Genomic DNA, 12,046 nt, shown 5'->3' on the forward strand with positions numbered 1-12,046 from the left:
AGTTCATATGGAACCAAAAAAGAGCCCGCATCGCCAAGTCAATCCTAAGCCAAAAGAACAAAGCTGGAGGCATCACACTACCTGACTTCAAACTATACTACAAGGCTACAGTAACCAAAACAGCATGGTACTGGTACCAAAACAGAGATATAGATCAATGGAACAGAACAGAGCCCTCAGAAATAACGCCGCATATCTACAACTATCTGATCTTTGACAAACCTGAGAAAAACAAGCAATGGGGAAAGGATTCCCTATTTAATAAATGGTGCTGGGAAAACTGGCTAGCCATATGGAGAAAGCTGAAACTGGATCCCTTCCTTACACCTTATACAAAAATCAATTCAAGATGGATTAAAGACTTAAACGTTAGACCTAAAACCATAAAAACCCTAGAAGAAAACCTAGGCATTACCATTCAGGACATAGGCATGGGCAAGGACTTCATGTCTAAAACACCAAAAGCAATGGCAACAAAAGTCAAAATTGACAAATGGGATCTAATTAAACTAAAGAGCTTCTGCACAGCAAAAGAAACTACCATCAGAGTGAACAGGCAACCTACAAAATGGGAGAAAATTTTTGCAACCTACTCATCTGACAAAGGGCTAATATCCAGAATCTACAATGAACTCAAACTAATTTACAAGAAAAAAACAAACAACCCCATCAAAAAGTGGGCAAAGGACATGAACAGACACTTCTCAAAAGAAGACATTTATGCAGCCAAAAAACACATGAAAAAATGCTCATCATCACTGGCCATCAGAGAAATGCAAATCAAAACCACAATGAGATACCATCTCACACCAGTTAGAATGGCGATCATTAAAAAGTCAGGAAACAACAGGTGCTGGAGAGGATGTGGAGAAATAGGAACACTTTTACACTGTTGGTGGGACTGTAAACTAGTTCAACCATTGTGGAAGTCAGTGTGGTGATTCCTCAGGGATCTAGAATTGGAAATACCATTTGACCGAGCCATCCCATTACTGGGTATATACCCAAAGGACTATAAATCATGCTGCTATAAAGACACATGCACACGTATGTTTATTGCGGCATTATTCACAATAGCAAAGACTTGGAACCAACCCAAATGTCCAACAATGATAGACTGGATTAAGAAAATGTGGCACATATACACCATGGAATACTATGCAGCCATAAAAAAGGATGAGTTCATGTCCTTTGTAGGGACATGGATGAAACTGGAAATCATCATTCTCAGTAAACTATCGCAAGAACAAAAAACCAAACACCGCATATTCTTACTCATAGGTGGGAATTGAACAATGAGATCACATGGACACAGGAAAGGGAATATCACACTCTGGGGACTGTTGTGGGGTGGGGGGAGGGGGGAGGGATAGCATTGGGAGATATACCTAATGCTAGATGACGAGTTAGTTGGTGCAGCGCACCAGCATGGCACATGTATACATATGTAACTAACCTGCACAATGTGCACATGTACCCTAAAACTTAAAGTATACTAAAAAAAAAAATAAAAAAATAAAAAAAAAATTTAGGAGACCTCTAACAAAAAGTATAGATATATATAATGCTTTTGGCCGGGCGCAGTGGCTTATGCCTGTAATCCCAGCACTTTGGAAGGCCGAGGTGGGCGGATCACGAGGTCAGGAGATCGAGACAATCCTGGCTAACATGGTGAAACCCTGCCTCTACTTAAAAAATACAAAACATTGGCCGGGCGTGGTGGGTGGGCGCCTGTAGTCCCAGCTACTCAGGAGGCTGAGGCAGGAGAATGGCATGAACCCAGGAGGCGGAGGTTGCAGTGAGCTGAGATCATGCCACTGAACTCCAGCCTGGGCAACAGAGCGAGACTCCATCTCAAAAAATAAATAAATAAATAAAATAATAATAATAATAATGCTTTCCCTCCCCTACAAGAGTAAATCATATATTTCAACTTTAAATCTTTAAGCTATATTGACCTCATCTTGAAAACAGGAGCACTAAACTGGACAGACTAGAGTTACAAGCCCACATGCAGTGGTTCAAGGAGGTTGGTCTTCCATCTGGTGGGTTTGATCAGGTCACTACCACTCTGTATTCAAGTCAAACTTAAGATTTAAAGCAGTCTTCTTTGGCCTATAAATCAATCGATACATTCACTTTGAGCTATGCAGACAAAATAATCCTTCCAAGAGCAAGTAAACATGTCTCAGTTGGCTTTAAACTGGAAAGGTCACGTTTTGTAATAAAAAAGATAAGGGCTTTTGCTTCTAAGAAAACCAAAATCCAAATGCGGAGTTTGCCACTGTGGTTGTCCTTGGGCAGGTTACCTAGCTGTAAAATGGAATACCTTCAAGGACACCTGCAACCTTTATGATGTCTTTGTGTGGATAAGGGAATAGTGCCCCTTGCTCAGGCAGATGCAGCCATTTAGCCCCAGGGTACAGTTTGTTGAGAAGAATACAAACTACACTCACACTTCCATCCCTGCACCTCTGTTCCTCAAACTTCTCTTGAATTTACCTTTGCTTAGCTCGATTCTGGTAGCAATGTTTTTGTCCTACAAGGCCAAACTGCTCAGTGGACATTGGCCTAGATCTTGTAGGCTTCTCACCATGGCTTAGGAAGCACCTGTGATCTGGCTGTTCCTCAACTTCCTCTCACACATCACTCTCCTCTGGGGTCACCTGGCTCTGGACATACCGCCTTTCTGTCTTTTCCATGAACAAGTGAAGCTCTTTCTTGCCTCAAAGTATTTGCACATGTTGTTCCCTCTACCTGGAATTTTAAAGCAAGGCTGTAAATTGGTGTCCAGTGGGCTACTTCTGGCAAGCAGGTGTATCTAGTTTGGCTTGCCAAACTTTTTCTAATTTTTTTTTTTGGAACAGGGTCTTGCTCTGTTGCTCAGGCTGGAGTGCAGTGGCACAAACACAGCTTACTGCAGCCTCAACCTCCTGGGCTCAAGTGATCCTCCCACCTCAGCCTCCCAAGTAGCTGAGACTACAGGTGCGCTACCACACCAAATTTTTCTTTTTTTTTTTTTTTTAAATAGAGAGGAGGACTCACTATGTCGCCCAGACTGGTCTAACATTCCTGGCGTCAAGTGATCCTCTCACCTCAGCCTCCCAAAGTGCTGGGATCACAAGTGTGAGCCACCACACTGGGCCCTAATTTTATTTTTAATTTTTGTACAGTTGAGATCTTGCTATGTTGCCCAGGCTGGTCTTCAGCTCCTGGACTCAAGCAATCCTCCCACCTCAGCCTCCCAAATTGCTGGGATTACAGGTGTAAACCACTGCATTGAAATAGCTGACATGTATAATCTGAAAGACTTCACATAAAAATTACATTTCAACTCAAATATAGTATATTTGAATGCTTTTCCTCTAAAAGCCATTTTCTAGCTTATCTTGGAAGATCACAAGGTATAGCAACACAGGGCCTACCTACCCCATATGTAAAGAGCTGATGCCCTCCCTCTTCCTCACTCTTCGAATAGAGCAGGAGACTCCTGACGAGACACAGTCCCCATCAGGCCCAGTGCACTCTTTTCATCTGTCTGGCATTTGCATCTACCATCTTGATTTAAACAGAGGAACAAGAGGAGCTAGCCTTTTCCTCCTTCAGGTAGCAACTTACATGCCACTTTCTCAGAGACTTTTTCTTACCTCTTGTCCTTGATTACATTTTCTTCTAACTCAGTCCCTTGTTTATTTCATAGTTTTAAGTGGATATAAAATTGCTGTTTTTATAGGTCGGGGATGGTTAAATATCAGTAACTGCACATGATTCAACCTAGTAATACAATTTGTATTAATTATTCTGTTTTCCAGTGTTTGTGTTTTCCTACTGGAAGTCAGTTCATTAGGGCAGGGACTTGGCTACTATGATATTCTGAATGACTAGTACACAGCGCCTGTCAAGCGCTAACATATTTGGATGAATAAATGGAAGGACTCCTCCCACCAAAAGTCCTTAGCAGCTCCAGAACGTACACAAAGTACATCTTAACCTCTCCTGAGGAGAGCAGCGCAAGATATAAACAGACTTTCCTAAAAGACAGCCCAAGGCATGCTACCAGACCTCCTCACCCTCTACTCATACAGCGGATACCGTTGGCTCTAGTGCTGGAAATTACTCCTAAAACATGATAGATTCTGAAACTCCTCTGTGAATCAGCATCAAGACCACTACTGAACTGAACATCCACTGAGATACGCCCTGGGCCCTAAAGGCAGGGGTAGGGAGGAGATGGTACTTGTTCCTGAGGCGACTGCTGACAATTACAACAACCTCTATAACCTTGTCACTGTTAGCAAGAGGTTGGTCACTACCTAGCTCTGAGTGCCTCTTGTTACTCGTCTCATTGTCATAATTATTTCTTAACTCTTCTGTTTCTTCCTCTAGATGATGTTTTAAATTATTTATGATGTATTAAATTATTTATGAATCCTCAGAGCCTAACTTGAGGCATCTAATAAATGTTTAACGAATGAATAACATTATTTGAATGGATGATATGACTCAAGTGCTTCGTGGAGCCTATTTACTATAGATGGCAAATACGGGAACAGATTTTCACTTTACTAGGCATAATCTCACTGACTTGAGCAGGGGTATGGAGTGGGGCTCTTGCCAACATGTCAGATTTAGACATATGGAGCTGACAGAGGACACTGTTAGAGACAGCATTTTCTTGTTCTTGTTATTCTTGGAGCATAAGAATTATGTGTAGATTTGGGGAAAACACTTTGCAGAAGACACACAGTTAAGTGACAACTACTCTAACTCAAAGAAATTGCTCTTTTCAATGATGTTCTTGTTGCTGAAACCAGTTTACATTTTAAACATCGTAATAGATTTTTTTCCCCGTGTGACACTGGTGGTCATATGCAGTCACCTTTCTGTCCTACACATCTGTGGGGTCCTCTCTTGCTTTGGCAGTACTTCATGTTGGCACTCTCCAAGGTCCTATACTAAACCCACCAATTCTTTCCTTACACTTTCCCCTTGGGAAATTTCATCTGACATTCCATCAGCATTCCAAACTCAAATTGTCCAAAAAGAAATGTCACAGGCACACCCAAACCTGCCCTCCCTCATGATTTTCTAGTATTTCACGGCACTACCTTCTGAATCTCAAACTTTACATTTTCAATACAAATGGGCAGTCCCAGCACACACTCCACATCCTTCTGTGACTCGATATATTTGCATATGCAGTTCCTTCTTTCCAGAAACTTTCCTCTTTGCCTCCTCGATTAAGAGTAACTCGTCCTGAAAGACTTGGCTTAGGGATCATCTCCCACGGGAAGCCTTCCCTGGAGCTCTGCAGTAAGATCAGGTGCCTTCCTTCTGAGCTCTCAGAGCTCATCTATCCATTCGTTTATTAAATAGGAGCATCTGTGGCATTCCAGGCACTGCTCTAGGCCCTGGGCATATACCAGTGTACACAACGGTAAAATTCCTGCCCTCATGGAGCTTACATTCTAGTGGGGTGAGATAGATACAATACAAATAGGTAAATATATAGTATGCTAGATGGTAAGTGCTACAGAGAAAAACAAAGGCAAGAAATGGGTATGAGATACTTGGCGAAGGTACAGCTTTAAATAGGGTTGTAAAAGGCGGCCTCATTGAGGTGGCATTTAAGCAAATTCCTGGAGGTGGCAAGGGAGTGAATCATAACAATATCTGGGAAAATGTCTTCCAAGCTGAGTAAGAGGAGTTGGACCAGCTGGCTGCTTTAAAGAATAACAAGGAAGCCAGTGTGACTTCAATTTAACAAGAGAAGAGGAAATCAGCAGAGGAGGCCCAAGAGCTTTGGCAGGGACCAGAATAGATTAGGCTGCAAATGACCGCTGAGAAGAACATGGCTTTTACTCGGAGATGGGAAACCTCCGAAGGATTTTGAGCACAAGTGACATGGTCTGACTTACCTGTTGTAAGATCTTAAAAGACTGTAAAATGGCAAACAGGAAATCAAGAAAACAGAATGGAAGTCTTTTGCAATCATCCAGGCAATCCTGTGGGTGGAACACTGATGGCTGTGGAGGATGAGGTGGTCATATTCTGGATACATTATATATCTTGAATGCTGGGCCAACAGAATTGTGATTGGACTGGATGGAGATTATGAGAGAGTCATAGATGTGGTCAAGGTTTTGCCTAATTAGCTGGAAGAAGGGACTTACCATTCATCAACTGAGAAGGGGAAGACTGAGGCAGGAGCAAGTTTAAGGAGGGAAGATCTTGAGTTTAACATAAGTTTGAGATGCTTATTAGATATCAAACTGGAAATGTTATGTAGAGTTAGATATATACATCTGAAGTTCAGGGGACAATTTGGTTAGAGATTTAAGTTTTTCAGTCTACAGGTGGTATTTAAAGCAATGACACTGGATAAGGTCACTAAGAGATCCAAATGTAGACAGAAGGACTGAGACTTGGCACACTATAATATGAAAGGGTTGAGGAAGGAACCTCACTTATTCATAACACACAAACACATATAAATTATGTATTTTGTGTACCGGGAGAAAACCATAAACTATTTACTGCTTAGGAGCATGTCTTTCTTATCTCCATATGCTTTGTATAGGCCTGGCACACACTCAACAAACATGGGGAGTGATACCTTCTAAGAGAATCATAACTAGAATCCTTAAAAGGTAAACAAAACATATTAAAAAATGGAACCCAAAGGACTTGGCTACAAATATGAATATTCATAATACTGACAGATGAAAACCAAAATGACAGAAGTTACTATTTATTAACATTTCCAATATGCCAAGGCTGTAAACAAAGTATTTCATGTTTATTATTACAATCAACACTCACAAGATTAATAGTGTTACTTCTGTTTGATGAGACAACTCAGGCTCAAATGGCCGAGTGGATTCCCAAGGTCTCAGAAGTGGCCAGGCCAAGATTCAAACCCGAGGTGGGAATCTAAAACTCGTGCAATTACCTCAACATCATGGTGCCTCACAGCTATCCCAAAGATTTCTCTTATTTTTTTTGAGACGGAGTTTTGCTCTTGTCACCCAAACTGCACTCGGCTCACTGCAACCTCCACCTCCTGGGTTCAAGCGATTCTCCTGCCTCAGCCTCCTGAGTAGCTGGGATTATAAGCAGCCGCCACCACATTTGGCTAATTTTTGTATTTTTAGTAGAGTAGGGTTCCACCATGTTGGCCAGGCTGGTCTCAAACTCCTGACCTCAGGTGATCCGCCCGCCTTGGCCTCCCAAAGTGCTGGGATTACAGGCGTGAGCCCCTGCGCCTGGCCCCAGAGATTCTCTTAATGCCTGTCAGACTATGTATCTAACGTGCTGTGAACTGATAAAACCTGGATCTAAACAGCCTCTGTAAAAAAAAAAAAAAAAAAAAAAAAAGTTTGTTGAAAAAGCAGGAAAATTTGGTACAGGATCCCTATACCCCTAATTTGGGGATAACCATAGGCTAGAGTCTATATTTTGACTCCTGACAGTTTCTAAGCATGCCTAGAAAAACCACGCAGAGACAGGTGTCAGGATCAGACCTCAGTGGCAGCGACTGGCTAAAACAGCAATGGCAAGATGGTGACCATTACAGGCTAAGCCCTTCTGAATCTCTCTGGTACACAAATGAAGAACGTAATGTGACTCTTGGGGAAAAGGACTGGGGAGAGGGAAATCACAAATTACTAAGACTGATGTTTCTTCTATGTTATTAACATGAACTATCATTAGCACTTTTGAGACAAATCCTAGGCTGTACCCCCCCAAAATACTTGTGGTGCAAGAAAATCATTTAAGAACTAAGATCAGGCTGGGTGTGGTGGCTCATGCCTGTAATTCCAGCACTTTGGGAGGCTGAGGTGGGCAGATCACTTGAGGCCAGAAGTTTGAGACCAGGCTGGCCAACATGGTGAAACCCCATCTCTACTGAAAATACAAAAATTAGCCAGGTGTGGTGGCACATGCCTGTGCTCCCAGCTATTCAGGAGGCTGAGGCAGAAGGATCGCTTGAACCCAGGAGGTGGAAGCTGCAGTGAGCCGAGAGTGCACCACTGTTCTCCAGCCTGGGCAACAGAGCAAGACCCTGTCTCCAAAACACACACACACACACACACACGCGAAGATCAAAGTTTATAGGCACAAGAACAATATCTGATCTAAAACCTAAGCTCTAAAATCAAAGAACATTTCCTTAGCTTCATCAAGAAATATCACATGAATAAACACTGAATCAAAGTGACCTAAAGTTGAACTAAGTGGCCTCTCATTTCTGTATCTCCTGCACATTTTATCTCAGTTTTTCTTCTGGCACTTAACTACCATACTTTCTATACCTCAATTTGAGTCCAGGACTCAACTCCCCGATTAACTACAATTTTCTTGGCAGAGTTGCAAAGTCTCATCTATTCATCTATCTCCCATAATTCCAACAGTGCACAAACAGCAATTGCTCTGAAAATCACTGATTGAATGATTCTGAATGCAAATGTATATTATGTCTATATATGTCTTATTTCATGGAAAAGGGAATAAACATCATGCCTTCTTTTCTCCTAATTCAGCATTCCTTTCATAGTACTATTAAACCAAAAATATTTTAAATATCTAATTTTTAAGAGCTAAAGCATAATGGTTGAAAAATAAGAGGTGGCAGACAACATTTTCCTATCTGTATACATCTCACTAGTTATCTAGAAGACATACTTACTCGCAGTCTTCCCAATGCTTGAAAACATTCCAAAAATTTACATACCTTAACTTCCTGTAAAGATGCAAACCTACTCTTCCAATGGATACATTTCATACAAAGCCTTTTATACAGCTTATGCCCCCCAAATTCATTTTAAATATCCTTAAAAGTACATTAAACTATATCCAGAGGATTAGGTTCTGGATTCTAATTCCAGGTCTTATATTGTCTGGTACGAACATTTTACAAAATGGAAGTATTATCTCAGCTTATTTTAAGAATGCATATAAATTACTAAATGGACCGGGCATGGTGGCTCACACCTGTAATCCCAGCACTTTGGGAGGCCAAGGCAGGTGGATCACGATGTCAGGAAATCGAGACCATCCCGGCTAACACGGTAAAACCCCGTCTCTACTAAAAATACAAAAACTTAGCCAGGCATGGTGGCGGACGCCTGTAGTCCCAGCTACTTGGGAGGCTGAGGCATGAGAATGGCGTGAACCCGCGAGGTGGAGCTTGCAGTGAGCCGAGATCGCGCCACTGCACTCCATCCAGCCTGGGCGACAGAGCCAGACTCCCGACTCAAATAAATAAATGAATGAATGAATGAATGAATGAATGAACAGGGATTTATATTGTACCTATCAACAAAAACGACTACTTTTAAAAGATGTTAATATTTCTTGAAAAATGACAAGCAGTTTAACCAACCTAAAGGTTTTAAGAAACCCAAGTGAGCTACTATCAAGTACATTTGCAAATATTAATGGAATTAAAAAGTAAACTATTATTTACTTTTACATACAATGAACGATCATACGTCCTTCAACAGCAAATGCTTTAAAAATACACAAATTTTAGGCTGGGCACAGTGGCTCACACCTGTAATCCCAGCACTTTGAGAGGCCGAGGGGGACCAATCACTTGAGGTCAGGAGGTCAAAACCAGCCTGGCCAGCATGGTGAAACCCCATTTCTACTAAAAATACAAAAAATTAGCCAGGCGTGGTGGTGGGCGCCTGTGGTCCCAGCTGCTCGGGAGGCTGAGGCAGAAGAATGGCGTGAACCCGGGAGGCAGAGCTTGCAGTGAGCCGAGATTGCGCCACTGCACTCCAGCCTGGGCGACAGAGTGAGACTCCATCTCAAAAAATAATAATAATACTAAAAACAAAAAAATTAGCCAGGCATGGTGGCACACACCCTTAGTCCCAGCTACTTGGGAAGCTAAGGCAGGAGAATAGCTTGAACCGAGAGGTGAAAGTTGCAGTGCACCAAAATCGCACCACTGCACTCCAGTCTGGGCAACAGAGAAAGACTCTGTCTCAAAAAAATAAATAAAATAAAGTTCCTGAGAAGAAACCATCTACCTGTAACTTAGATTCTATCAAAAGATTTTATCTACCTGTATTTGAAAACCTTTATGGCCTAAAAATTGAGAACTAGATTGTATTAGGAATTGTCTGAGAGAAACAATCAAAAGTAAGAAAGAAAAAAAAATCTAAGATGTCATTTGGGTATAAGCAGATGAATGAACTCATACCTCTAGCAAAAGCTAAATTGATGAGCATAATCAAGTACAGTTTTCAACTTTTAAAAAATCTAGGCTGGGAGCAGTGGCTCACGCCTGTAATCCCAGCACTTTCGGAGGCCGAGGTGGGCAGATCACCTGAGGTCAGGAATTTGAGACCAGCCTGACCAACATGGAGAATGGAGAAACCCCACCTCTACTAATAGAAAAATCAGCCAGGCATGAGAATTGCTTGAACCTCTGAGGTTGTGGTGAGCCGAGATAGCGCCATTGCACTCCAGCCTGGGCAACAAGAGTGAAACTCCACCTCAAAAAAAAAAAGAAAGAAATCTATAGAAATTTCCAAAGTGAGTTGTTTAGAGTTGTCACAGCCAGGAAATAATTGTGCCTGTATATTTTGAAATAATCTCTGAGTTATGTTTTGGTGAACATAATCCTGTCATAAGGAGCTGAAAGAGTTATTTTTCTAACCCCAAACTGTTTATATATATATAAAAAAAAAAAAAAACCCTTCGAATTTCTTCAAAAAGCCAGTACATTATGACGGTCATCTGAGAGCAAAAAGAAGTTTGATAAACTATTGTTATAAGCATTATTCTGAGGTTAACAGTTTTCAACTATAAACCAGTATTAATAATTCAAACATACACAGATATTAAGCCTCGGTTAGGCATACATTTTTGTGAAGATAATGGATCTAGAATGGAAGTGTCCATAATCTGAATCCAGAGAAATGCTCTGAAAAAGGACAATCTGATTCAGAACTATAAAAACAGTTATAAAAGCTAGAGTATGAGAGCGTAAGACTTGGAATTAGAACCCAGAACCAAATCCATTTGTTCTTGCATGTCTTTAATTTCTACTTCTATTGTGCCACTAAAGAACCCATTCCCAAAAAGTCATGGATAAAAGAAAAGAAACTGAGGTTTTAAGTGTCTCAAAAGAGGTCGGCTGGAAAATAAGTTCAGAAGAAAATACATTACCACAAACATGAACAATATAGCAAACATGAGAGCAAATTACACTTAGACATTTCCTTTATCAGAATTTCCTTTAAATTCATTCCATGGCCACGGCCTTTCTTAGGCTAACTACAGTAGACATAGCTCTTCTATTATGCTATCTCCTCTGCACTTTCTAGTATACTTTACATCACAACATGAGTTTTCTTTTTCAAGCAAGGTTTAGTTATTGTTCCCTTCTGTAGCTGTGCCTTCCCAAAGCTACCAGTTGTCCTCAAATCAAATTAAACCATCTAAACATAGGATTCAAGGCTCCATAAATTCCTGGGCCCAACCCACTCCAGCTTTATCATCCTACAGTCAATGCACACTGTCTCACATTTTCTATCTATTTACTTTCATTTCTACAGTCTAGAGACTAACCATATACGTATTCTCTCTTCTGCTGTGCCTTTTTGTAACACCTTCTTCATTAAAAACTATTTTTCCTCTTCAAAAAAACACAAACACCAAAAGCACAGGCAACAACAACAAAATTGGACTTCATCAAAATTAAAAACTTTTGTGCATCAAAGAAAACTACACTATATCAAGGGCGAAAAGGCAATTCACAATGGGAAAAAAGATTTGGAACTCATATCCGAAAAGGAATATTCCAAATCCTGGGATAATGGATTAATATTTTGAATCCCAAATATAAAGAATTCCTACAACAGAAAAATAAACAATTTTAAAAATAGGCAAAACTTGAATAGACATTTCTCCAAAAATGATATACAAATGGCCAATAAACACATGAAAAAAGTCTAACTTATTTTATGATTTGAGAAATGTATCAAAGGAAAATGCAAGTGAAAACCATAATGAGGTACTGCTTCACCAT

General features: G+C 40.7%; 1 protein-coding gene across 2 annotated transcripts in view; it reads right to left on the reverse strand.

The window, feature by feature from the left end:
- The window catches only part of RDX (radixin), a 100,763-nt gene that overhangs the window by 17,902 nt on the left and 70,815 nt on the right, over positions 1-12,046 (reverse strand). The window lies entirely within an intron of this gene.

This window comes from Gorilla gorilla, chromosome 9 (genome assembly GCF_029281585.2).
Source record: "Gorilla gorilla gorilla isolate KB3781 chromosome 9, NHGRI_mGorGor1-v2.1_pri, whole genome shotgun sequence".
Lineage (NCBI taxonomy): Eukaryota > Metazoa > Chordata > Mammalia > Primates > Hominidae > Gorilla > Gorilla gorilla.